Source organism: Apium graveolens, chromosome 8, assembly GCF_009905375.1.
Source record: "Apium graveolens cultivar Ventura chromosome 8, ASM990537v1, whole genome shotgun sequence".
NCBI lineage: Eukaryota > Viridiplantae > Streptophyta > Magnoliopsida > Apiales > Apiaceae > Apium > Apium graveolens.
Window position 1 is genome coordinate 197986490 of NC_133654.1, and position 24971 is coordinate 198011460.

The window sequence follows — 24971 nt, forward strand, 5'->3', positions numbered from 1 at the left end:
ACAACTTGTGTAATCTAAGCCCTAACATTACACATACCTCAGATTAGGGGTGTACACAGATCGGGTTGGGCGGGTTGGGAGAATTTAGCAACCCAACCCAATTAATTCGGGTTTTCAAAATTTCAACCCAACCCAAACCGTTTAAATTTGTAATCCAAACCAATTTGTATACTTCGGTTTGGTTCGGTTTGGATCGGTTTGATCGATTTATTAATTTACAAAATTAATATAAAAAAGTATAATAAAACATAAGGTTTCAAAGTCTAAAACACTTGAAAATAATTCAAAATAATATTACAATCCTTCATATTGAATAGTCTTAAGCATCTAATTTTTGACACCAAAAGGACTAATTATATTGCTTACGCTTTAAATATTGGAATGAATCATAAATGCAAAAACATAACACTAATCAAACATCTATTGTTGTTATGAAATGAACTATGAACACGGAGGTTATAAGTTACATTTAGAGTTACAGATAAATGGATGTATGTAATAGGCCTAAACATAATTTTTGGATTAACTTATTAGCATGTACATATATTTTTTAATCGGGTTGGGATGGATTTGTTTAAAATTATTGAAAACCATATCCAACCCAATTAAATCGGATTGACATTTTTTCAACCCAAATATGTATCGGGTTGAAAAAAATCGGTTTGGTTCGACCGAAATAGGGTCGGTTCGGTTTGGATTGGTCGGGTTGGCCAAACCGTGTACACCCCTACCTCAGATCATTCAAAAACCAGAACGATTAATTCAAAAATTATTTAGAACCCTAGAAATCGTATTATACTTCCTAGTTATAGTTTGATGAAATCGATAGTGGAAATCAACTATAAACAATCATATGAAGTTATATAAACAATCAAGTCAGTTAAACAACCCTAGAATCAAAAAGCCCTAAATTCAATTAAGAACATTCAAAGCTATAAACCCTAATTTTCCGAAATTCGAAATCAAACTCAATTTTAAATATGTTATTGAACTCCAAATTCAACATATAATATACCAAAATGATCAGGACAAAATTACCTACATGATACAGTCATCAAATCACACAAACAACTTCAAAATTAAAATTTCATATTTTAATTATAATTAAATTTGAATTAAAATAAATAAATAGGAAATAACCTTGATTCCTGCACTGAAATTGATGATTGATTATGAAAGAACTTTTCGAGAGCTTCGATTTGATATATGGCACGCTTGAATCGGAGTTCGATAACGCCTTCGTTTGTAGGTTTGATTATCAAGAATGCGATGTTTTTAGGATTTTCTCGGTATTTTATCGGTTTCTACTGATTGATTATGATTATACGAATAAAATAAATAATAAAAGGGCTATTTATATTTATGGAATATTGGTTCGTTTTGGATCGTATTGGATCGATAAATTAGTTACTTAGCCGCTAAGTAACTACAAAAACGATCCGACTTGATACCCGTATTGGATAATTATCCAAACCGGGCTTTTTATAAAACACTTTATATGAAAATAATATAATATTATCCCGTCTTTTGAGAATACGGGTTTTGTTGATATATCGAAAAGATTATCGTATCGAAAATTGTACGCCGGGACGCGTACGGGTCAAACCGTAATCCGGATTGAAAAAGTCAAAACACGGAAAATGTCTGGAATTACCAGATTAGGTTAGGAAGGAGTTTTCGGAAGACTTTCGGGTTGTAAAAACGTAAAAACGGTTGAAGTTGGACGATTCCCGGCTTTATAAAACATTTTTGTAATTTTTCAGAAAAAGTTAATAAATTTATAAATCATTATAAAATCATATAACACTCCAAAAATTACCAGAAAAATACCTTAATTGTCTATATTTTATTCTGGATATATTAAAATTAACATACTCACATTTTATTATATACAAACATCCAAATATTATTATCAATCATCAGATAATTCACCAAAAATTCACTTAATAATCACATAATAATCATTTATGGATACAAAATAAGTAGACGTTATGTCCCGGATGTTACACATACTTGGGATAATACTTCTCTAAAAAAGAATTCCTTAAATCTTGCCCAAATAACTGGTTGAACCTCTTCTAAAGCTTTGACTGAATCCCTCCAATAAATTACTTCCCCTTTCAGAAAATACGTGGCATATACAGTCTTCTGATCTTCCCCTAATCGATCCAACTAGAAAGATCTCTCTATTTCACTTATCCAAGTGTTGGCTACAACTGGATCGGTGGTATCATGAAAATCTGGGGGGGTTCACATTTTGAAAAGCTTATAGATGAAATGCATTGCTACGAAACGGTTGATGGAAAGTGAGAATAAATAAATCACTTCTGAAAGAAGAAAGAATAAATAAATAATTTTGATATGACTAGGAGCAACTATATTCGTACTTAAGATGGCCGGTCTTAGTACTATACGGTCTACAATACATAATTGGGTGGCGTCCCACCGGACTTTTGTCAAAAAGACAAATAGTCACACCATATGCATCATTTCTCTCAATCAGATGACAACAAAAATTGGACGAAACAAATTATACTAAAAGAGAGTAAGTAGTATAAAATAAATTCATACTACCTTAGGAGTCAATAAAATTTATGCTTCTGAAGTATGAAAAAAAAATATTCATTGATTGTTTCTCGGAAGTTTCTTAGACACGTAGTTACATTCCATTCATAACTGAATAAGGTCTGAATTTAAAAGACAACATCATGGTTCTGAAGGCAAATAAGAAAACTATATAGTTCGAAAGATACAACAACATAAAGGATAGCCAACTGGAAAGAAAATAAGAAATCTGGTTCCTAATTCGGACTAATGGTCATCTTCTTAAGTCTCCTCGTTATCGTCTCGAGTTAAGGGGATCTCTTCCCACTGCTCCCCCTGAAGTACCTTCACGATGCCCTGAGGTCCATCTGCTACCATATGGATGGTGTACTGTCTCCTGCAGTTGCAGTGTGCTGGCATCTCCCTGAGCTTAGTGTTAACGAACTGCATTAAGGACTCGAGTCTCAGAATCAACTGTGCTTTAGGTTCCTCCTTAAGACGAGTATCATTCTGGAAAGCTACATCTAGTTGTTCCATAAGTCGTTCGTACTTCCCTTGGAGCATATCGTACTGAAGCCTCAAGCCAGCGTACACGGAGAAAGCAATAGTATCGTATGGCACCGAGGACAATGAAGAATGATGCATTCATCCTACAGTACACTATATATACGAAGGGAATATTAGCGACTTACTCATATAATATCTGTTAGGAATATGTGTATTAGTATGATGATAAGTTAAATAAAACACTTAAGTAGGAATCCAGTGTCTGTAGCCTCAATGGATAAGACCATTCTGGCTATCCGCTGATGGAGTAGCTTTACTTAGAAATAAGTTTAGTATTATAGCACATTTCAGTTTCTGTATTCAAGTTATGATTCTTAGATATTGTGGGAAATTATAAGTCATGTTGACTACTAGTGGATATGCAAATAGGAGGGCTAACTATAAATATTTCATGCCTTGTAATTTTGTATAAGTGAAGTAGTATCAACTGATAAGTTACAGGCCTTCAACGGATAAGAAACAAAGCTTCAACGGATGTCTCCAAAGCTTCAACGGATAACATCCATCAATGGATGAGTGCATCAACGGATAAAGCTTCAACTGCTAATGCATCAACGGATAAAGCCATCAACGGATGAAAGCTTCAACGGATGCTAAGTTCAATAGCAGTTGACAGTGACAATTCATAAGCTGACAGAGGCACATGGGTTGACAGAGACAATTGGAATGTGGCAGCCTCTTGGAGGAATCAAGAAAATGCAGCATTTCCATTCTGGTGCAAACAAGGAAGTATTCAAAGATTCACATATCAACCTAGATTGTATTGGATAGAGAAATGAAGAAGAAACATGTGAAGAATCTTTTTAATTGTACTTTTGTCTTCACTTGTAAACTTGGTGATATATAAACCAAGTTGCAGCTAGTAATTAGAGTGTGAATTTTCCAGAGCTGTTTAGAAAAACATTGAGAGAAAATCATCTAGTTTGTACTAGGAAGCAGCTGTGATCAATTTTTTGAATCATAGATTTTCTGAAATAACACATCTCTGGTGGAACAACAAATCCACCAGAAAAGTTTTTAAGTCTTTTGTGTTCTTTACATTTGTGTTTGAATATATATCTGTCTGCACAGCTCAAAGCAATTGTAACACCCCCAAATCCGGGGTCAGGGATCCGGGTTGTCATGAGTTCCATTTCCCTTAATAATATGTAATCTTAATAATCAACCAACTACTACATACTGTGACCCCACTATACACACACCACAAGTTATAGTCTCAGAGATGAATACCAAAAATAACACAAGTCATTTTATTCCACAATTATAAACTATTTTACCTTAAAAAGGGTTTCTGAATAATTTACATATTCCTTGCCATTATTACAATTCATAATATACATAAGGCTGGTAAATCAAAAGTTGAAAGCCTAGCCTATTGGTAGATCCTACCTCAGCTACAACGGCATCAACGCCTACAGGAAACTACGGAACGTTTCCTATCCGCTCGCGAATTGGGAGCTTGATCCTGTTCATCTTGTCTATCTGTTGTTGTGTGATGAAAGAAGAAAGCAAGAGTGAGCAACAAGCCCACCGAAATAATATGTATAATAATTAACAATATATGAGCATTCTCATAGTACTCATGAAAGTCTTGGTCAAGAAGAAATGAACCAAGTTTGATCTCTTAACGCGACCAAGTCGCAAAATATTCAGTATATATGTACATATACTTTTCAAAATCTTGGAAGTCCTCTTCCATGCATAATAAACACAGAGTTCCAGTTTATAACTGTATAAAAATATCGTTGCAAGGTGATCTCATATATCTAACCTTGTCTCAACATTTTTCTGAAAATCTTTGACATGCATAAGATAATCATTTACTAGATATAAGTTTAAAAGATGAAGTTAAAAGATACTCCTATATACTTATATCTTTTCCGAATACTACTTGAACTACCACCGTTCAAGTTATAATTAGTTTGAAAAGTTCATCACATAGATGAGACTACAAGACAAGATTTGAATAGATTCAATCTTTATAATATCATTCAAAAGAAATGAAGTTACGAGATACTTCATTAAGTCACGATATATATATATATATATCCATATATATCTCTCATACATTTCCTGAAAACCTCTATCATGTAAAGTATGAACAGAGTTGCAATATCCAATGAATTTGGAAAGAAATGAATTTTGGCATAAACCTGATATCTTGCTGATCAGGCAAAGATACCAATAAGTAACCTTTTCTACTGTAGATGGATGAATTCCTCACCGGTCATCAACTTGGCCGTATTAGGACCTCGCGCTAGACCGTTACCCGGCCACTCACGCGTGGATGGACTGTCACCCAGCCTCTTACACCTTCATAGACTGTACCCCGGCCTGTCGTTTATGCCGACTCAATTAGATGGACTTACTTCCCGAACATTGGGCAAGTAATCAAATTGTTTTCTCAAAACAGCAACCTCGTTGCGAATATAAAATACACCACAGAGCCGGATCCCTAAGATTTTTGAGCGAATATTCAAGTCTCCTTCGAAAGGAAGATCTTAAATCTGGAAACGAGTTTTTGGGGTCCGCTCTAACTTTTAAAATCATTTTGAAGACTCGAAAACATTTTTAAGAATGTTTGGAGTAATGCTGATTTAATGAAATAAATCAGTCCCGATATATTAGAAAATATCTGAATATTATTATTTAAATAATATTCCCATAAGGATAATCCTTATAAAAATAATTGAAGTAAAAGTTTTAAAACTCATACTTGAAATGAATAATAAATAACCAAAGATATACTTATACGAAAGTACGATCTTTATTTGAATAATCAAAAATAAGTTTGATTATCGAAACATTATTCTTTAATAAAATAAAGAATATTATTTAATAAATAAGCGGAGTCATAAGTCCTCAAATGAATATTCAAAATAATATTCATTAAATAAAATAAATGGAGTCTTAAGTCCTCGAATGAATATTCAAAATAATATTCATTAAATAAACTAAACGGAGTCATAAGTTCTCGAATGAATATTCAAAATAATATCCATTAAATAAAATAAAGTTATCGAATAAACCTTATTCGATTAATAGTTTTGAAAACTATATCTATCTATATATATATAAATATATATATATATATATATATATTATACTTGGGAACATCGACTCCCGGTTAAGAAATATGTTCACCTTTGGGTCCCCTATACTTAGGGTATACACAACTACTGCTTATCTCTAGCATAGGTATTATGCAACTTATAAGCAATTAAATCAACTATTAGATATCAAGATTATGAAACAGACATGCATATATACCATATCAGCATGCTCCAATATATCGCAAGATTTGCTAATAACATTCATGCAGTTATCACAAGATAATGCATATACATATATACATCACAACAACAGTATAACGGGTAGAAAACTTGCCTGAGGCTCCGGGGTAGACTTAAGCTTAGAGTGGGTCCAGTAACCTATGAACAACAACATAAGCCGGAATTAAACCACGGTCGCTTAAGAAACTAGACTTTAACCAATTGAACCCTAACGTTTGCTTATGGTCATTTCTACGCTTAACAAATCACATAAGTCGTTCGAGTACCCTCGACTCCACCATTTTTAATTAATTAACCGTTATGAATTTTAAGGCGACGCTTTCGCGAATACCCTACCAACTGCCTAGTCCACTTTACAAAATTGTCTCATACTCCAATTAGTCATTTAAGGGCCCTAACAAAGGTTTCAAAGTAAGGCGAGGGGTAATGGTTCGTTCGCGAAACGCCGTTACTTAAAACGGTCGTTTCTCCTAAACCGTAAATCGGATTCAAGCGAACCACATATCAAAACGAAGCTTACGATATAATCTAACTAAGCATGGCAAATTCACAGATTCAATAGTTAGCTCTCTGTCCCGGACACTAAGAACAAGCAGTTGTATAAAATTGGGCATTACGACGGCTATGTTTACGCGATTACCAAGTTTTAAACCACTCCAAACAACCACCATTCAACTCACAACCAACAATACAACCAACCCTCATCCAAACCTTACTACATCAGTCCCCAAACCTCAAGATTTTCCAATTTATACAACCAATCAAAGACCCAATATTCAAAAACAATACAAATCCACCAAAACTACTTATAATCAAAGATCAAGCCTTAATACTAACAATGCTTCAATAAAACTTAATGGAATCATAAAATCAAAGCTAGGGTTTGAAGTTGATACCTTCCTTGGTAGGTGTTAAGTTGCTAGGAAGCCTTAGGGAGCCTTAATCTAACCTCCTACAAGCTTGATCTTTCCAAAGAAATCAAGAACACAAAGTTAGGTTGTGAAGTTTCTAAAAGTCAGATTGAAAGAACTGTCAAAACGAGGGTCTTACCATGCTTATTTGGATAAGACTTGTGAACAAGAGTTGTAGGCCATCTCAATACCTTTCCAAAGAGCTATAGAACATACTATTTGAGTGAGTATTGAAGGAGATATGGTAGTTTGAAGTTGTTGCTCTGGTTTTGGCCGAGAGCTTTTGTTCTTGGAAAGCAAAAGTCAACTTCTAATTTGTGTTTTGTGATTTGTTTTGCCTTGGATTGGTTGTTTTGTTTTTTTTGATTAATTAACCTTTTAACCATGGTAAATTTTGTGTGGTTTATAATCAACCAACACTTCCTTCCCTTTTTGGTCATGCTTATGTCATCTGCTTATGTCATCTTGTTACACTTGTCTTCCTCTTATTGGTATGATGAAATCATCGTCCATTAACCTCTTTGATTAACCCCTAATTACTTGGCTAATGACCGCGGATCTGTTATACGGTTCGCTTAACTTTCGTTCTCATTTATTATTTGAGGGATCATACCCGGGATCTTATTATTGGGTTCCCCTAAACCTTTCTCAATATTTTATATTCCTTTTATGATCCTCTCTTATAATCCTTGAATTAAATCTTTTTAATCATGTTACCTTATACTCAATTCTTTCGGTATCTGGTGGATTTTCGAGAAAAATCAAAGTGTTCGAATTTGAATTCTGACGATCTTTACATACACTTATTTACTTTATGGAATACTAATACGATCTTAGAATTTCCATAACAGTACTCCTATATAGCGTGGTCTGATAATTTTCCTTAATCGGCATCATCAGCAAAAGTTACTATTCATCCGTGTTTCAAAAATTCCAAAAATTAGGGTTATTACAGTCTCCCCTCCTTAAAAGGATTCCGTCCCGGAATCAGATAGAAAATGAATAGGGATACTTTCTTAGCATTGCACTTTCTAACTCTCAAGTCAATTTTCCCACATTGTGGTTCTACCATCAAACTCTGACTAGTTTGATAACCCTTCTCCTAAGCACTCGTTCCTTTTTAATCTATACCCTTCCTGGTTGCTCCATATACGTTATGTCTGGTTGCATGTCTATGCGCTCATATGCCCCTATTTGTCTGGCATCCGAATTACACTTCCTTAACATTGATACGTGGAACACGTTATGAACTTGCTACATATTCGGGGGTAGTGCTAGCTCATATGCTAACTTCCCAATACGTCTTAATACCTCAAAGGGTCCAAAAATTTCGTAGGCTTAGCTTTCTTTTCTTTCTGGACCTCATCCATCCTTTCCAAGGGGATACCTATAATCATCACTAGGTCCCCTACTTCCTACTCTTTGTCCTTTTATGTCAAATCAACATACTTCTTATGTCCATCTTGGGCTACTACCAGCCGTCCTCTGATTAGATTTATTATATCCTTGGTCCTTTGGACTACTGCGGGTTCGAGCATCTTGCGCTCTACAATTTCATCCTAACATAAGGGAGATCGACATTGTCTTCCCTCAAGGATCTCATAAGGCGACATCTTAATACTAACATATCATCTATCGTTGTAAGAAAACTCAATCCGTGTTAAGTGATCGTTCCAAATTTTTTCAAGTTTATTGCACAGACCCTCGTCATAACTTCTAGCGTTATAGCTTTTGCTTCTCAATACCCATTCTTTTCCAGTTCGTAATCGTTACTAGCTTTCGTTCCTAATATTATACTGGTTATACTTTTGCTCGTTAGCGTTCTATAACCTTTTAATAACCACGTCAACCTTAGTATCACGAACGTGTTAGATTCAGAATACCACCATACTTGGTACCACTTCATCTCTAGCTGCCTCCATCTTCGAAAGCTTGGTCCTTCATATAGAAGTAAAAGAATTTATTGAGAGATCACTATGATCATGAACACTTGTTACATTGCATAGTTAGTACAGAAGGTGGCCAGCCTTTAGTACTTGATAAACAATTAAACAATAGATGGTATCCTACTAGGCTTCTATCACACAGATAGATAGTCATTCGGCAATACCTCCCCTTCTGGAAGGGTTGTTCTTCTCAGCTTATATGAAATGAAAAGGAGAGAAAAGAACGAATTGAAGAGAATTATATATATATAAAATATACTGCCACAAAATATCTGGCTTGGAATCTACCTCTGAACTATAGAGGTTTGTCATAGGAGAACAAAACATATATGTATATCTATCAACATCAAGTATTATAGCATCGTATTTCACGTGTCTGAATATTTACTATTCCGTCCATTATTCTATGGACCAATGCTCTTGCTCGAGCTTATACACAATCACCTTTGAAACTCCCTCGATATCAAAAATCGATTCTGGAATTTCATTCTAAACATCATCGTTACCAGAATTCTATGCTTGCACCGCAACCTTCCTCGTATAGTAATACGACTCTCTATTGATAAGAAGGAATAAATATTTAATTGGTAGATAATCGACTTAATTAGTCTATCAATGATGACTTATGCATCACCACGATCCGATTAGGGGTACTCAATCTCAACATCCCTTACTATACAACTCTCACGGTTGTAATCGGCTCATTATTCAAAGAATCGTTGATGCATTACCATAGTCCACCGTTGACCTACTGTAGTCATTCACTTTCCTCGAAATCTTAATAGCTAACCATACAGAGTCCATACATATCGTATCGAATCCTTCCAAGGAGGTAACATAATCACCATTCATGATTCATGAAGAACACTCCTGATCCTGACGTACATACATGACATGAAGCAGATAAAATTGTAGAAGAGTTTCAATAAAAGCAAAGATAGCAGGTTAATACCATTATTAACCATATGTCTTTATTAGGAGACATGAAGCTCAAAGGTTCATTTAGTCCATTCGTAACATGGACCTGGCTTATCTCAAGATATGACCTTATAAGATTGATAGCCCGCTCACGGCGATTACATAAATTAAATCTTTACCAAACTACTATCACGGTTGAGTATCTCTCAATCATCAGAAGGAATGTCAATCTTCCACACCATAATACAACCTTCACGGCTTTAACCATTATCACTGTATTCCTCTGGCACGAGCGCCTATAATTGTCCTCTTACACTTAAAGTGTTGGCCACCTCCTTGGCTTTTCCTGATAGTAAAATTTCCTTACAATCAATGTCTTTTAAATGATCTTCAACTAAATTTGCTACCTCATTTCCAATCACTGCTTGTGTGAAAATGCTCTTCCTTACGCTTTGGTGAAAAGAAAAAAAAATCACCATTTTTCCATAAGTTATTGCCTCGGTCTTTTAGAGGTTAACATTGTCATGACTGACTCTCGATCATACTTAGGACGTCTCTTATCTTGGGTCCTACTTGTTTTCACCAATCTCGACCTTCATTGGGTCGATCTATACTTTCTTATGGTTCAACACGTGCCCACCTGGCATTATTATAATTACGTCACATTTCCTTTATCAAAATTTCTATTCTTGAGAACTTTGAATATTACCTTTTTTTCCTTGTAAAACCTCTAAGGTTATCCTCGAATCGTTCCTCATGTATTCCCTAGATACAGGGCATATTAAAATACCATTTACTAATACTAGAACCATTGTATATGTACTTCTGAAAAATTTCTCTACTGATCTTTAAAGGTTGTTGTTACCTTAGTCCTTCGTTCCATACTACCCAAACTCATAATGTCCCTATTAAGGGTGAAATGACATCCTTTATGCATCCCCCATGGTTCATCTCAAGCTATTGAGGTTATGTCCTTAATCCTACCTTTAAAAAGGTACTTGCATCCTTTCATGGATAAATCAAGTCATATATCCCTGATAAGGGTATCTTATTCAATCATTTCCACCTCGATATTCTATACCAAATTTCATAATAGTATCCTTATCCAAAATGAGGTCAATCCATATAGCCTCCAAAAGATAATAACGGTTATCCACTTTTCTTGCCTGATTCGGTAATGATAACAGGGGTGTTCTGGAAGATATTGGTCGTGTTCAACGTGAACTTCTTCTTAATAATTCCTCATTTATTTTTGTTGTTTATCTCAACAATCATCTCAATGTTGGGATATCTTTCCTACCTGGCGTCTCCCTTTCTGGGTATCCTGCCACCGGTCTTACACTTCACATTCTTGAAGGTCACTTCCTTCATCCAATTTTTCCTAATTTCTTACTTTCTTGTCTCCTCAGTCCATCCGTGTTTCCTTATTAATCAATCGATCTATCTCAAAGTTTCATCGAATACTGTCAACTTCAAGGGAATTAACTATACGTATCGCTTACGCCTTCAAACCTTGAATTTATCTCATGATCAGTCACCATCGCGCTGATTATGACACACTTCTCTATATTTATTGCAAGGGTTTCTTAGGGTTTTCCATACCTAACTCCCTTATCACTTCTCAACTCTATTTCCTTTATATCCCTTTATACTCCTGCCCTTTTCAGTCTTTTATTTTCGTTTCCATTACAACCATTACATGAACCAACACAATATAAGCATTGACTTCAAACATCCCGTCATTCTAGATTTGTGTCCTCAGAACGAATCTTGACAACTTTTACAAGTTAGATTCATAAATCATCATACTTGTTGTAACGCCCCAAATCCGGGGTCAAGATTTGGTGTTACTAAACCATTATTACATAAAGTAAAGAAATAAATAAATAACCCCTTGAGTCCGGATCTTTTACAGGTCATGGTATGAAACAAGAATCTAACCTTCTACAACTTACTTCAACTATAACACAAGTATATATACCTTTGAACTAATGCTCTTGTCACATTCTTCTAACACCTTCAACCTCTCGCAACGGAAACTTCTCTAACTTCTGCTGTCTATCAAAGCTATTCACTTTAGACCTTATCTGTTTCTGGCAGAGTAAGAATTGACAAAGCAAGAGTGAGCCAAAAATGCCCAGCAAGCATATAATTTGAGTTTCAAATATTAATTTTAAAGAAAACTTCCAGACAAAATCTCTGAAATATTTTGAAGAGCGAAACACGAAATCATTTAAAGGATATACTTTATCAGCTTAAATCAATTTGATTTGTATTGCTATAAATCACAAAGGACATAATGACATTTTTGTCAGAGCTTTTAGAGATCGCGTGTTTTCAAAATAGCTTCTGGTATCATCTCATAATTGAGCAATGGATGCACTAACTATTCATAAAACGATGTTCAAGAAATTCCTAACTATTCAGTATCCATCACTATCGACTAAGTTTCCATAGACTTAGCCTGCTAAACCAGCCTGATAAGGACGGGTTGAATAATTAAGAAAATCCCAATTCATTCAAGATTCTAAATATTACTGAGCAACAAATGCTGCAGCAACACTCTGAACCTCGAATTCATTTATAAACACTGTAATTTCCCGAATCTGAGCGCTAAGAAAGAATAACTTTAACCCATAATCACATTTTACTTCAAGAGGGAATGCCATTAATGGCGAACAACAATAAATTGGACTGAACACTAGAAACCAACATATGCACTATAACCTGCTGATCAGTCAGGAGATAGTGCGGATCTATACCCAACTGCATAGACCCAACCAACATTAGGAGTACTCAGGCAACTATGGCCTAAAGGGTCCGGTCCATCTCCGGCCCATAGGATCCAGCTCATCACTGGTCCTTATATATATATATATAGTAACCATCCAGTCCGTGGAGTATTTTAATGTCAAATCACTTTGGGTACTTGCTCAAGAGAGCCATCGATGATAAAGAAATAATAGTGAAAGGAACTTGCATAAATAAGAGTAATTGCAGCGAAATATAAAACAGTTAACTATTCTGAACTTAGAATAGGAGCGAATAAATATTTGCAGTATTTAAAGAGAAAGGTTAGGAATACTTGCAGTATTTAAAAGAAAGTTCGGGAATACTTGCATAAACAGAATTATTTAATTCAGCGATATGTAAAACATTTATCTATTTTGAACTGAGAATAGGGAAAGCAAATACTTGCATAATAAGCTTTAAAATAAATATCACTTGAACAATAAGTGATGATAGGAATACTTGCCTCAATTGAGAATCCTTCTGATCTTTAACTAGTTGACATATCACTCAGTCCTGTCGCCTCTGTACTACCCTTAACGAGCTACTTGACCCTTCTTATCATTTACCTTCTTAGGTTATCTTTATCCCAAATCCACTTGTTTCAGTATTACACGGAATCAGGCTTCACTTCTACCATCTCTATCTGGATTTGAACGCCTCATACTATATGCCTTTATCACAAATAATACTATTCAATGAACTGACAATATATATTTGACTAGTCTATACACTTATCCCTATCGTCTACCCGTCCGATAATAATAATATATAAGAATCACATCTCATTCAGATAGTATTTAAAAGACATGCTGACTCATTATTTGCATAATACATACACATAGGACAGGCAATCATATTATCCAGATAACACGTAATCATGTAATTCACGTAACATATAAGTTGAATCGTCCAAAGATAGGTCTCGATATGTTTAGAGTTGAAATTGGGTCAAAAAGAACATTTTATCAATCAATTACCGACTCAGGATGATTCGTGAAACAAACATCCTTTTAATATAAAAGAATTTAGGTCTTGAAAATATTTTTAATAGAAGCAGAATATTTTTCTGAGTCTAGAGGCGTTCGTTTCGTATTAAACGGACGAACGGTTGATTTATTATGAATTAAACAAGATTTAATTAATTAATACTTAATTATAAATAATTAATTATAATTAAACAATCCTTAATTATATTTTTAAATAATTATTTAAGAAAATCAAAGTCAAAAATAATTTTTTTATAATTTTTGGAGTTAAAACGAAGAAGTTACGATTTATTGAAAATTATGTGATTAATTATTGAAATAATTAATCACTTAATAAATAAATAACTAATAAATAATTAATAGATAATTATTTACTAATTTAAAATAATTAATCCCTAATTATTAGGATTAATCACAATTTATTACAAATATTTACAACTCATCGTTATTTATTTGATTAGATCGATTATTTACAAATAATCAATCAACTTAATTAACTGATACGCTATTTATCGAATAACTACGAATTACTCAAATTATAAATCAACTCAACGATTAATCACTCGTATAAATACGAGCTACACACTATTTTCGAATACTACCGAATTAATATATTAATATCGGAATTTAAACGATTCGTTAATCAATTACTTATCGGTATTTAATTATACAATACAAATAATTACCGCAATATTATTCGAATAACTATTGTTCGAATAATAATTCTCATTATCGAATCACTACTCGCATAGATACGAGTTACTCGTATTATTTACTAATTTATCGGATTATAAATCATATTATTTAATCCTTATTTATTAATTAATTACCTAATTATTAATTAATTACCTAATTAGTAATTAATTAGATAACTAATAAATAATTAGATAAATAATTACATAATTAAATAATTAAATTCGAATTTCAAAATAAATAACATAATTCAGAAATTGTTATTAATAATTTTCCAAATTTAAATTAGATTTTTAGAATTTATAATTAAAATTTTGAATTTATAGAAATAAAAGTAATTAAGTAAAATTACAGAAACAGGTTTCGGATTTGGGGTCACCTTCCCCACCGAATCAAACGGTGGCCAGAGTGAAGAACATGGTCGGCAGCTCGCCGGTTTTCTGGAAATTTTCCAGATTTCCGGCCGAGTTCCGGCGAGCAAAAAATATGGCTAAAACGTACAGGTTCAGCCGGGTTTTGATGCCAAAACGACCTCTGCGATCCCAAAAACTCATCTAAACCAACAACAACTAACAACGATCCATCAATATCGTTTTCCGATCAAACTTACGGATTCAAGTCGGTTTTCCGGCGAAAATCCCGTTTTTACTAAATACTAAACCAAATTTAACAATCTATATATGAAATTAATCCTCAGAATACGTACAATCATATTCAGTCATCATAATCATCAAACAAGTATTCAAAATCAAAAAACCGAATTTAACTAGTAATATTGAAAAAATCGAAATTACTAAATGATCAACCTCTGTTGATGATACAGGTACGAACAGATAGCTCTCATCAAGGGCTTCACAACGGATATTCATACTCTAAATTCTGAAGTCTGCATCACCCTCAAATTTGGGTTTGATTCTCAGAAATCTTCAAGAACACCAAGAACACTTAAACTCGAGAATCAAACCAACTTTTCTACATGATGCAGAGCTCAAAATCTGACATATTATATACCAAATTGACCAGAAAAACATGCTCTACAACATGGAAGCATCAAATCACATCAACAACATCAAGAACAAAAATTCATAATTTAATCCTTAAATAATTCGAATATAAATAAATAAATAAGAAAATTACTGTGATTTCTGGAAAGAAACTGATGATTGATTCAGATAGAGGATTCCGAGAGCTTCGTTTTGATATGCTGCACGCCCGAATCGGAGTTCGATAACGCCTTCGTTCGTGTGTTTGATTCCCGGGAACGTATCGGTTTTTCTCGGGTTTTCTCTGTATTTTCGGTATTTTAACTGGTTACAAATGAATAAACGGAATAAACGAAATAAGAAATAGGCTATTTATATTTATGGAATTTTGGATCGTTTTGGATCGTATTTGGATCGTTTTGGATCATTAAATTAGTTGCTTAGCCGCTAAGTAACTACAATAACGATCCGATTTAATACCGAAATTGGATAATTATCAAAACCGAGCTTTTTATAAAATACTTTATACGAAAATAATGTAATAATATCCCGTCTTTTGAAAATACGGGTTTCGTTGGTTCACCGAAATGATTATCGTATCGAAAAACTTGCGTCGGGCCGCGCACGGGTCAAACCGTAATCCGGATCGAAAAAGTCAAAACACGGAAAATGTCCGGAATTACCAGATTAGGTTAGGAAGGAGTTTTCGGAAGAGTTTTGGGCTGTAAAAACGTAAAAACGATTGAAGTCGGACGATTCCCGGCTTTATAAAATAATTTTGTAATTATTCAGAAAATAATTAATAATTTCATAAATTATTATAAAATCATCTAATACTCCAAAAATTACCAGAAAAATACCTTAATTATCTATATTTTATTCTGGACATATTAAAATTAACATACTCACATTTTATTACATACAAACATCCAAATATTATTATCAAACACCAGATAATTCACCAAAAATTCATATAATATTCACATAATAATCATATATTGATATAAATAATTATACGATATTTCCCAGATGTTACATCCTTCCCCCCTTAAAAGGATTCTGTCCTCAGAATCATGCTAAAGAACAGACACTGATACATTTCGAGTATCTACTTAAAATTTCTTAGGACTCACTACTCTAATCTCGTTTCAACGGTCTCCTGCCGTCATCAATTTATCAGTTGCTCATGCAACTCCTAATTCAATCTTCTACTTCTCACATTGAGAGCTAAATTACTCTTCATAGTCATACACACATGAATGCCTTATAGACTCGTACACCTGTGACAACAAGACCAACTCATTCACCATCATTCTTTCTATCTCACTGTTTCAAAGGACTCACTCAATTTACACTACCCTTCTTTTCTTTCCAATTCTAATATTTCTTGTTCATGAAATTTCTATTTTCACTGACTGTTCTTCTCTACTTATCATGTCTCCTTCTGTTTGGTTAAATTGACCTATAATCGTTTCTAATCGTATTCAAGAATCTTTAATCGGTCTTTTGCATTTCCTATTCGTCTGCACCCGATGTCCTGAGTTCATGACGTCTGATGCTTCGAAATGTTCTACATCTATTCAAATGCTAAAAAGAAAAATCTCGACAATTGCATTTACTCACCACTTGGTAGCATACTTCCATTTCTTTTCAATCACTATTAAGTAGCTTCATCAAGCGAGAATCCCCTAATATCTAAAAGAAAGTACATTAATTAGGAACGGAATGAATTAGAATTTTGTTCAAAATCCGGTCTCTTGATATTAATACTCATTTTGTTGTCCTATCAAAATAGATATCAATACGAACTTTGATGCTCACCACGTTTCCTACTGAAGTCAACATCAATCATCTGCATTAATACCACCTTTGGTATTCAACAAAAAAGTAAGTATCAGCATAACCCAGAAGACGGATCAAAATCTATTCTTCAATTTCTAACTTTTTTTTTTTTTTTTTCAATTCTTTTAACCATTTCGCAACAATCTTAATGGTATTTCCTCTTTTCTTTCTATTTGGAACATCTGTTTCTAAATGGACCTTTCCGGTTTGATATTTACCCACACACTGGAGCTCATAACCAGAGTTCATATCTTTGAAGCTAAGAATGCAGCTGCTATTTTCCAGTTCTTCGCAAGCATATCTTCAATCGTTCGACTTAGTTTTCCTTAGTCCTTGAATTAGCGAGGATGTTATCAATAAATACAATCATACTATCTCAATACTCCTGGTACATTGTGTTCACTTAACCTTCAAACTTACAATTTCTGATAATCGACGCGTATCTTCATACCTTCATTCTCTTTTCTATGACCGCTTTTGTGCATAGCGCACGGTACCCTTTATTTCATTATTCTTTCATTCCACATTTCTGAAGTTTTCCTTTACTTATTATTTTATCCCTATTAAGTTAGAAGATACAGGGTTTTTTTTTTTTTTTTTTTTTAATACCAGTTTGACTATGTACAGTAACCGACGAGAAATTCTTACCTCCTTCCCTGAGGTACCCTTGGTAAATCATTTGTTCGAACCTCCGGGACTTCACTTTAATTTGAAAGAATTCCGACATGAGATTCATTGCAACGTTCTTCTTCAGCAGTCGCCATCAATACCTTAGTTTAATCATTCCTGTTTACACGCATTCCTTTTATAAAATTCCTATCTTCAATTATCGACGTTCCCAACTTGCACATTTTCTGGATTATTTTATAAAATTTCTTTATCATTCTTTTGATTCCACTTCCTGTAATACCACGTTAATTAAACTAAGCCTTCAATTTACGTTAACGCCATTACTTTTTCTCAAATTTCTTATCGCTTTCATTTCAGATCTGGAAATCATGTTAGAGCTTGACTCAATCTAATTGGAATCGATTTCCATTTAACTAACCATTAGTTGGCAAAGTGGTTCAATCAACTCCTTTAAATGATCACTTAAACCAAGTGATAACTAGTTAACTGGAATCAAAGACCAATTACATAAAGTCGGTTTAGTCATAACAACTTTCTCAAGAACCGAGATTGCAATTATCTGGAATGCTGACGAGAATGACCATATACTTCTTTGTTCTTAACTATAGGGTAATTTCTGAAAATTTGGGCAGCACTTCCCCTACACCATTGACTACCAGTCGGACTCAAGCCGACACCATTAATCAACCAAGTCATCCACAATCATATACATCCACTTCCATCAACCAAATCATCAATTCCCACAATTCACCTTTGATCAGCATCTAACTAGTATAGCATATCTCTTTTTAATTGGGATTGGATCTGAAACCCACAATGATTAATATAACCATACCTTTCTTAGAATATTACGAATTGTTCTTAATGAATTTAAGGTTTGATTTCATGATTCTGTTAATTTATTTCTGACCATTATTAATCGGTTTATCTTTTAATAACTGCGCATGGTCTCCATTATTACCATCACAATCTGGTAGAAACTCAATCGTTAGATTATTATTTCTTGAAAAGTTTCACAATCGAGTCACCATTGCTTCATCTCTATTTATGGCTTTGCATCGAACTTCCGTTACTGACCCGGGTATGAGCATTGGATTCATCATCCCTTACTTACGCAAATTAGAAAATTTTACAATTTCTTGAAGAACACGTTCGAAGTCTGATTTTTATTTGACGACTAATATCTTTTCATGACGAAGGGATGCCTCGTGTATTAACCGCCTGTCTGAGTCATCGCTCAGAATTTCCTTGATCTTTGATCGTCGTCCCGATACTCGTTTACTTCGTCTGACACACACAACTCTGCTTCCTTATTTTGTAATAAATGTACGATTCACTAACCATTCATTTCGCGTCGAAATCCTCTAGTTTGAAGTGCATTATTTATCAACTTACAATCATATTCTCCTTTGACACATAATTCTACCTGTCGCACTGACTATTCTATTTCTTTTGGAATCGTCAAAGAATAGACTCGATGCAAGAGGAGAGTTTGTGAATCTGATTTTTGATTGAAAATTGAATAAGAAATAACAATGCGACAACTGATTGAAGGAAGAAAAATGAGTGAAGAATGAGACAACCATATTCGTACTTAAGATGGCCAGTCTTTCATACTATATGGCATACAGCCCATGATTAGGTGGCGTCCCACCCGACTTTTCGTCATTTCGACAAAGCGTCATATCATAACACTGTTGTCTTAATTGGGAATCAAGAATTTGAGAAAAGCAACAATTTAGGAGGGATACAAGAATGTTCTTTCGTTTCCGCCTCATATGATTTATTAACAGAAGAAGCTCATACATATTCAAAGTCGAGAAGAACATATGCTATCGTATTAGAAGAAAGAATATCAATGCCGATTACCTTCCACGATTCACTTACGTATGCCTTCAGGATCGTGCGGACACAGGTTCACGATTCAAGTCACATCATTGCTTCAAAATGCTTCCTGGAAACGCCTTCACATCGACTATTTCAATACTTTGATCTTAATCGCGTTGTTCCGAAGTTAAAATCACGGCTTCAGATTTCATCTATGTCATTTAAAATACCCATTGATCACGTAATGCCTCAATTTCATCGATAAAAATACGATTCCTCTCCAACTATCTGGAAGATTCTGCCATTTCCTTCAATCATCCTTCATTCATTCGATTCACGAATCTTGTTAAATTTTATTAATCTTATAAAATGGGGAAATAATATTTTAATACGTTGATTCAATTATTGATTTTATTAAACAACGTTTACTTTCATTCTTCACAGCAACCTTAAACCTTCTTCCTGCTGATGGGTCTACTTGGCCCTTTGAATAACAACACTGAGTCTAATTTCGTTCTTCTTTTTGGATCATTTTCTCTTTATAATAACAAGAACATAAGTAGTAGTTTGACAAATCATTTGTAAAACTCATTTCATGCAAAAATCTTCTGAAGGTTGATTAAGAAAATCTTTTCCGAAATCTCATTTTTAAAGTTTTGGAAATCAATTATTTTGGTCGTCATTACTATATACATTACTTGCTATTTTTATGGTTTACCACTAAAATATCTAATTGAAAGAATGTCCATATAAAGGTCCTTCTTCTTCGATACGCCTTCTATGCTTTTCCTTCGATTCGCATTTCTTAGTCAATGAAACCTCATTTACCGTTGTATATCATTTTATTCATAGATCGACCCCAATGCTAACGCCTGCCCTGGTCTTTCATATTCTTGTCATCGTCCTTGACGTTATGCTTACAACCACGCATGCAATTCGATGTTCTGTCTATAGATAAGGGCGCACCTTCTTGCTAGTCTTACCTCCATCTAATAAGGTAGATATTATTCCTTGCACAGTTCCCGATAAATGGTAAGAATCTTCTCGCAATGGTGATGCCTTCAAAACGTGCAACGTTGGTTCTTCATCAGCTTCCATTCACTGGTTGCCTCCGACGATAAGCTTTCCTTCTACCTAATTCTAAATTAAATCATACCATCACTCACCTAGTTTCCCCTTACACAAATGCTTACGAGATCACCCGCATTTCCTTCAAACCACATGAAAAGTAGGGTAACATACCCAGTCTTCGTCGATCCATCGATTTCTCATTATGGTATGATCTGAGGTTTCAATATACCTATGATGTTGTGATATTCACCTTACACTTTCTCAACGATCCTATCTTAGCAACTCCATCTCGGATCTGCTAACCCTAATTCGCACTCAACTCAACTTAACCTGAGTATGCCTAGGGTATTTCCTATCCTGTACTACCTATCATTTCTATCTTACTCTCACCTATTCTTATTTCAGTGACCAATAACCTGCAGCTCTGATACCAAACTGTAACGCCCCAAATCCGGGGTCAAGATTTGGTGTTACTAAACCATTATTACATAAAGTAAAGAAATAAATAAATAACCCCTTGAGTCCGGATCTTTTACAGGTCATGGTATGAAACAAGAATCTAACCTTCTACAACTTACTTCAACTATAACACAAGTATATATACCTTTGAACTAATGCTCTTGTCACATTCTTCTAACACCTTCAACCTCTCGCAACGGAAACTTCTCTAACTTCTGCTGTCTATCAAAGCTATTCACTTTAGACCTTATCTGTTTCTGGCAGAGTAAGAATTGACAAAGCAAGAGTGAGCCAAAAATGCCCAGCAAGCATATAATTTGAGTTTCAAATATTAATTTTAAAGAAAACTTCCAGACAAAATCTCTGAAATATTTTGAAGAGCGAAACACGAAATCATTTAAAGGATATACTTTATCAGCTTAAATCAATTTGATTTGTATTGCTATAAATCACAAAGGACATAATGACATTTTTGTCAGAGCTTTTAGAGATCGCGTGTTTTCAAAATAGCTTCTGGTATCATCTCATAATTGAGCAATGGATGCACTAACTATTCATAAAACGATGTTCAAGAAATTCCTAACTATTCAGTATCCATCACTATCGACTAAGTTTCCATAGACTTAGCCTGCTAAACCAGCCTGATAAGGACGGGTTGAATAATTAAGAAAATCCCAATTCATTCAAGATTCTAAATATTACTGAGCAACAAATGCTGCAGCAACACTCTGAACCTCGAATTCATTTATAAACACTGTAATTTCCCGAATCTGAGGGCTAAGAAAGAATAACTTTAACCCATAATCACATTTTACTTCAAGAGGGAATGCCATTAATGGCGAACAACAATAAATTGGACTGAACACTAGAAACCAACATATGCACTATAACCTGCTGATCAGTCAGGAGATAGTGCGGATCTATACCCAACTGCATAGACCCAACCAACATTAGGAGTACTCAGGCAACTATGGCCTAAAGGGTCCGGTCCATCTCCGGCCCATAGGATCCAGCTCATCACTGGTCCTTATATATATATATATAGTAACCATCCAGTCCGTGGAGTATTTTAATGTCAAATCACTTTGGGTACTTGCTCAAGAGAGCCATCGATGATAAAGAAATAATAGTGAAAGGAACTTGCATAAATAAGAGTAATTGCAGCGAAATATAAAACAGTTAACTATTCTGAACTTAGAATAGGAGCGAATAAATATTTGCAGTATTTAAAGAGAAAGGTTAGGAATACTTGCAGTATTTAAAAGAAAGTTCGGGAATACTTGCATAAACAGAATTATTTAATTCAGCGATATGTAAAACATTTATCTATTTCGAACTGAGAATAGGGAAAGCAAATACTTGCATAATAAGCTTTAAAATAAATATCACTTGAACAATAAGTGATGATAGGAATACTTGCCTCAATTGAGAATCCTTCTGATCTTTAACTAGTTGACATATCACTCAGTCCTGTCGCCTCTGTACTACCCTTAACGAGCTACTTGACCCTTCTTATCATTTACCTTCTTAGGTTATCTTTATCCCAAATCCACTTGTTTCAGTATTACACGGAATCAGGCTTCACTTCTACCATCTCTATCTGGCTTTGAACGTCTCATACTATATGCCTTTATCACAAATAATACTATTCAATGAACTGACAATATATATTTGACTAGTCTATACACTTATCCCTATCGTCTACCCGTCCGATAATAATAATATATAAGAATCACATCTCATTCAGATAGTATTTAAAAGACATGCTGACTCATTATTTGCATAATACATACACATAGGACAGGCAATCATATTATCCAGATAACACGTAATCATGTAATTCACGTAACATATAAGTTGAATCGTCCAAAGATAGGTCTCGATATGTTTAGAGTTGAAATTGGGTCAAAAAGAACATTTTATCAATCAATTACCGACTCAGGATGATTCGTGAAACAAACATCCTTTTAATATAAAAGAATTTAGGTCTTGAAAATATTTTTAATAGAAGCAGAATATTTTTCTGAGTCTAGAGGCGTTCGTTTCGTATTAAACGGACGAACGGTTGATTTATTATGAATTAAACAAGATTTAATTAATTAATACTTAATTATAAATAATTAATTATAATTAAACAATCCTTAATTATATTTTTAAATAATTATTTAAGAAAATCAAAGTCAAAAATAATTTTTTTATAATTTTTGGAGTTAAAACGAAGAAGTTACGATTTATTGAAAATTATGTGATTAATTATTGAAATAATTAATCACTTAATAAATAAATAACTAATAAATAATTAATAGATAATTATTTACTAATTTAAAATAATTAATCCCTAATTATTAGGATTAATCACAATTTATTACAAATATTTACAACTCATCGTTATTTATTTGATTAGATCGATTATTTACAAATAATCAATCAACTTAATTAACTGATACGCTATTTATCGAATAACTACGAATTACTCAAATTATAAATCAACTCAACGATTAATCACTCGTATAAATACGAGCTACACACTATTTTCGAATACTACCGAATTAATATATTAATATCGGAATTTAAACGATTCGTTAATCAATTACTTATCGGTATTTAATTATACAATACAAATAATTACCGCAATATTATTCGAATAACTATTGTTCGAATAATAATTCTCATTATCGAATCACTACTCGCATAGATACGAGTTACTCGTATTATTTACTAATTTATCGGATTATAAATCATATTATTTAATCCTTATTTATTAATTAATTACCTAATTATTAATTAATTACCTAATTAGTAATTAATTAGATAACTAATAAATAATTAGATAAATAATTACATAATTAAATAATTAAATTCGAATTTCAAAATAAATAACATAATTCAGAAATTGTTATTAATAATTTTCCAAATTTAAATTAGATTTTTAGAATTTATAATTAAAATTTTGAATTTATAGAAATAAAAGTAATTAAGTAAAATTACAGAAACAGGTTTCGGATTTGGGGTCACCTTCCCCACCGAATCAAACGGTGGCCAGAGTGAAGAACATGGTCGGCAGCTCGCCGGTTTTCTGGAAATTTTCCAGATTTCCGGCCGAGTTCCGGCGAGCAAAAAATATGGCTAAAACGTACAGGTTCAGCCGGGTTTTGATGCCAAAACGACCTCTGCGATCCCAAAAACTCATCTAAACCAACAACAACTAACAACGATCCATCAATATCGTTTTCCGATCAAACTTACGGATTCAAGTCGGTTTTCCGGCGAAAATCCCGTTTTTACTAAATACTAAACCAAATTTAACAATCTATATATGAAATTAATCCTCAGAATACGTACAATCATATTCAGTCATCATAATCATCAAACAAGTATTCAAAATCAAAAAACCGAATTTAACTAGTAATATTGAAAAAATCGAAATTACTAAATGATCAACCTCTGTTGATGATACAGGTACGAACAGATAGCTCTCATCAAGGGCTTCACAACGGATATTCATACT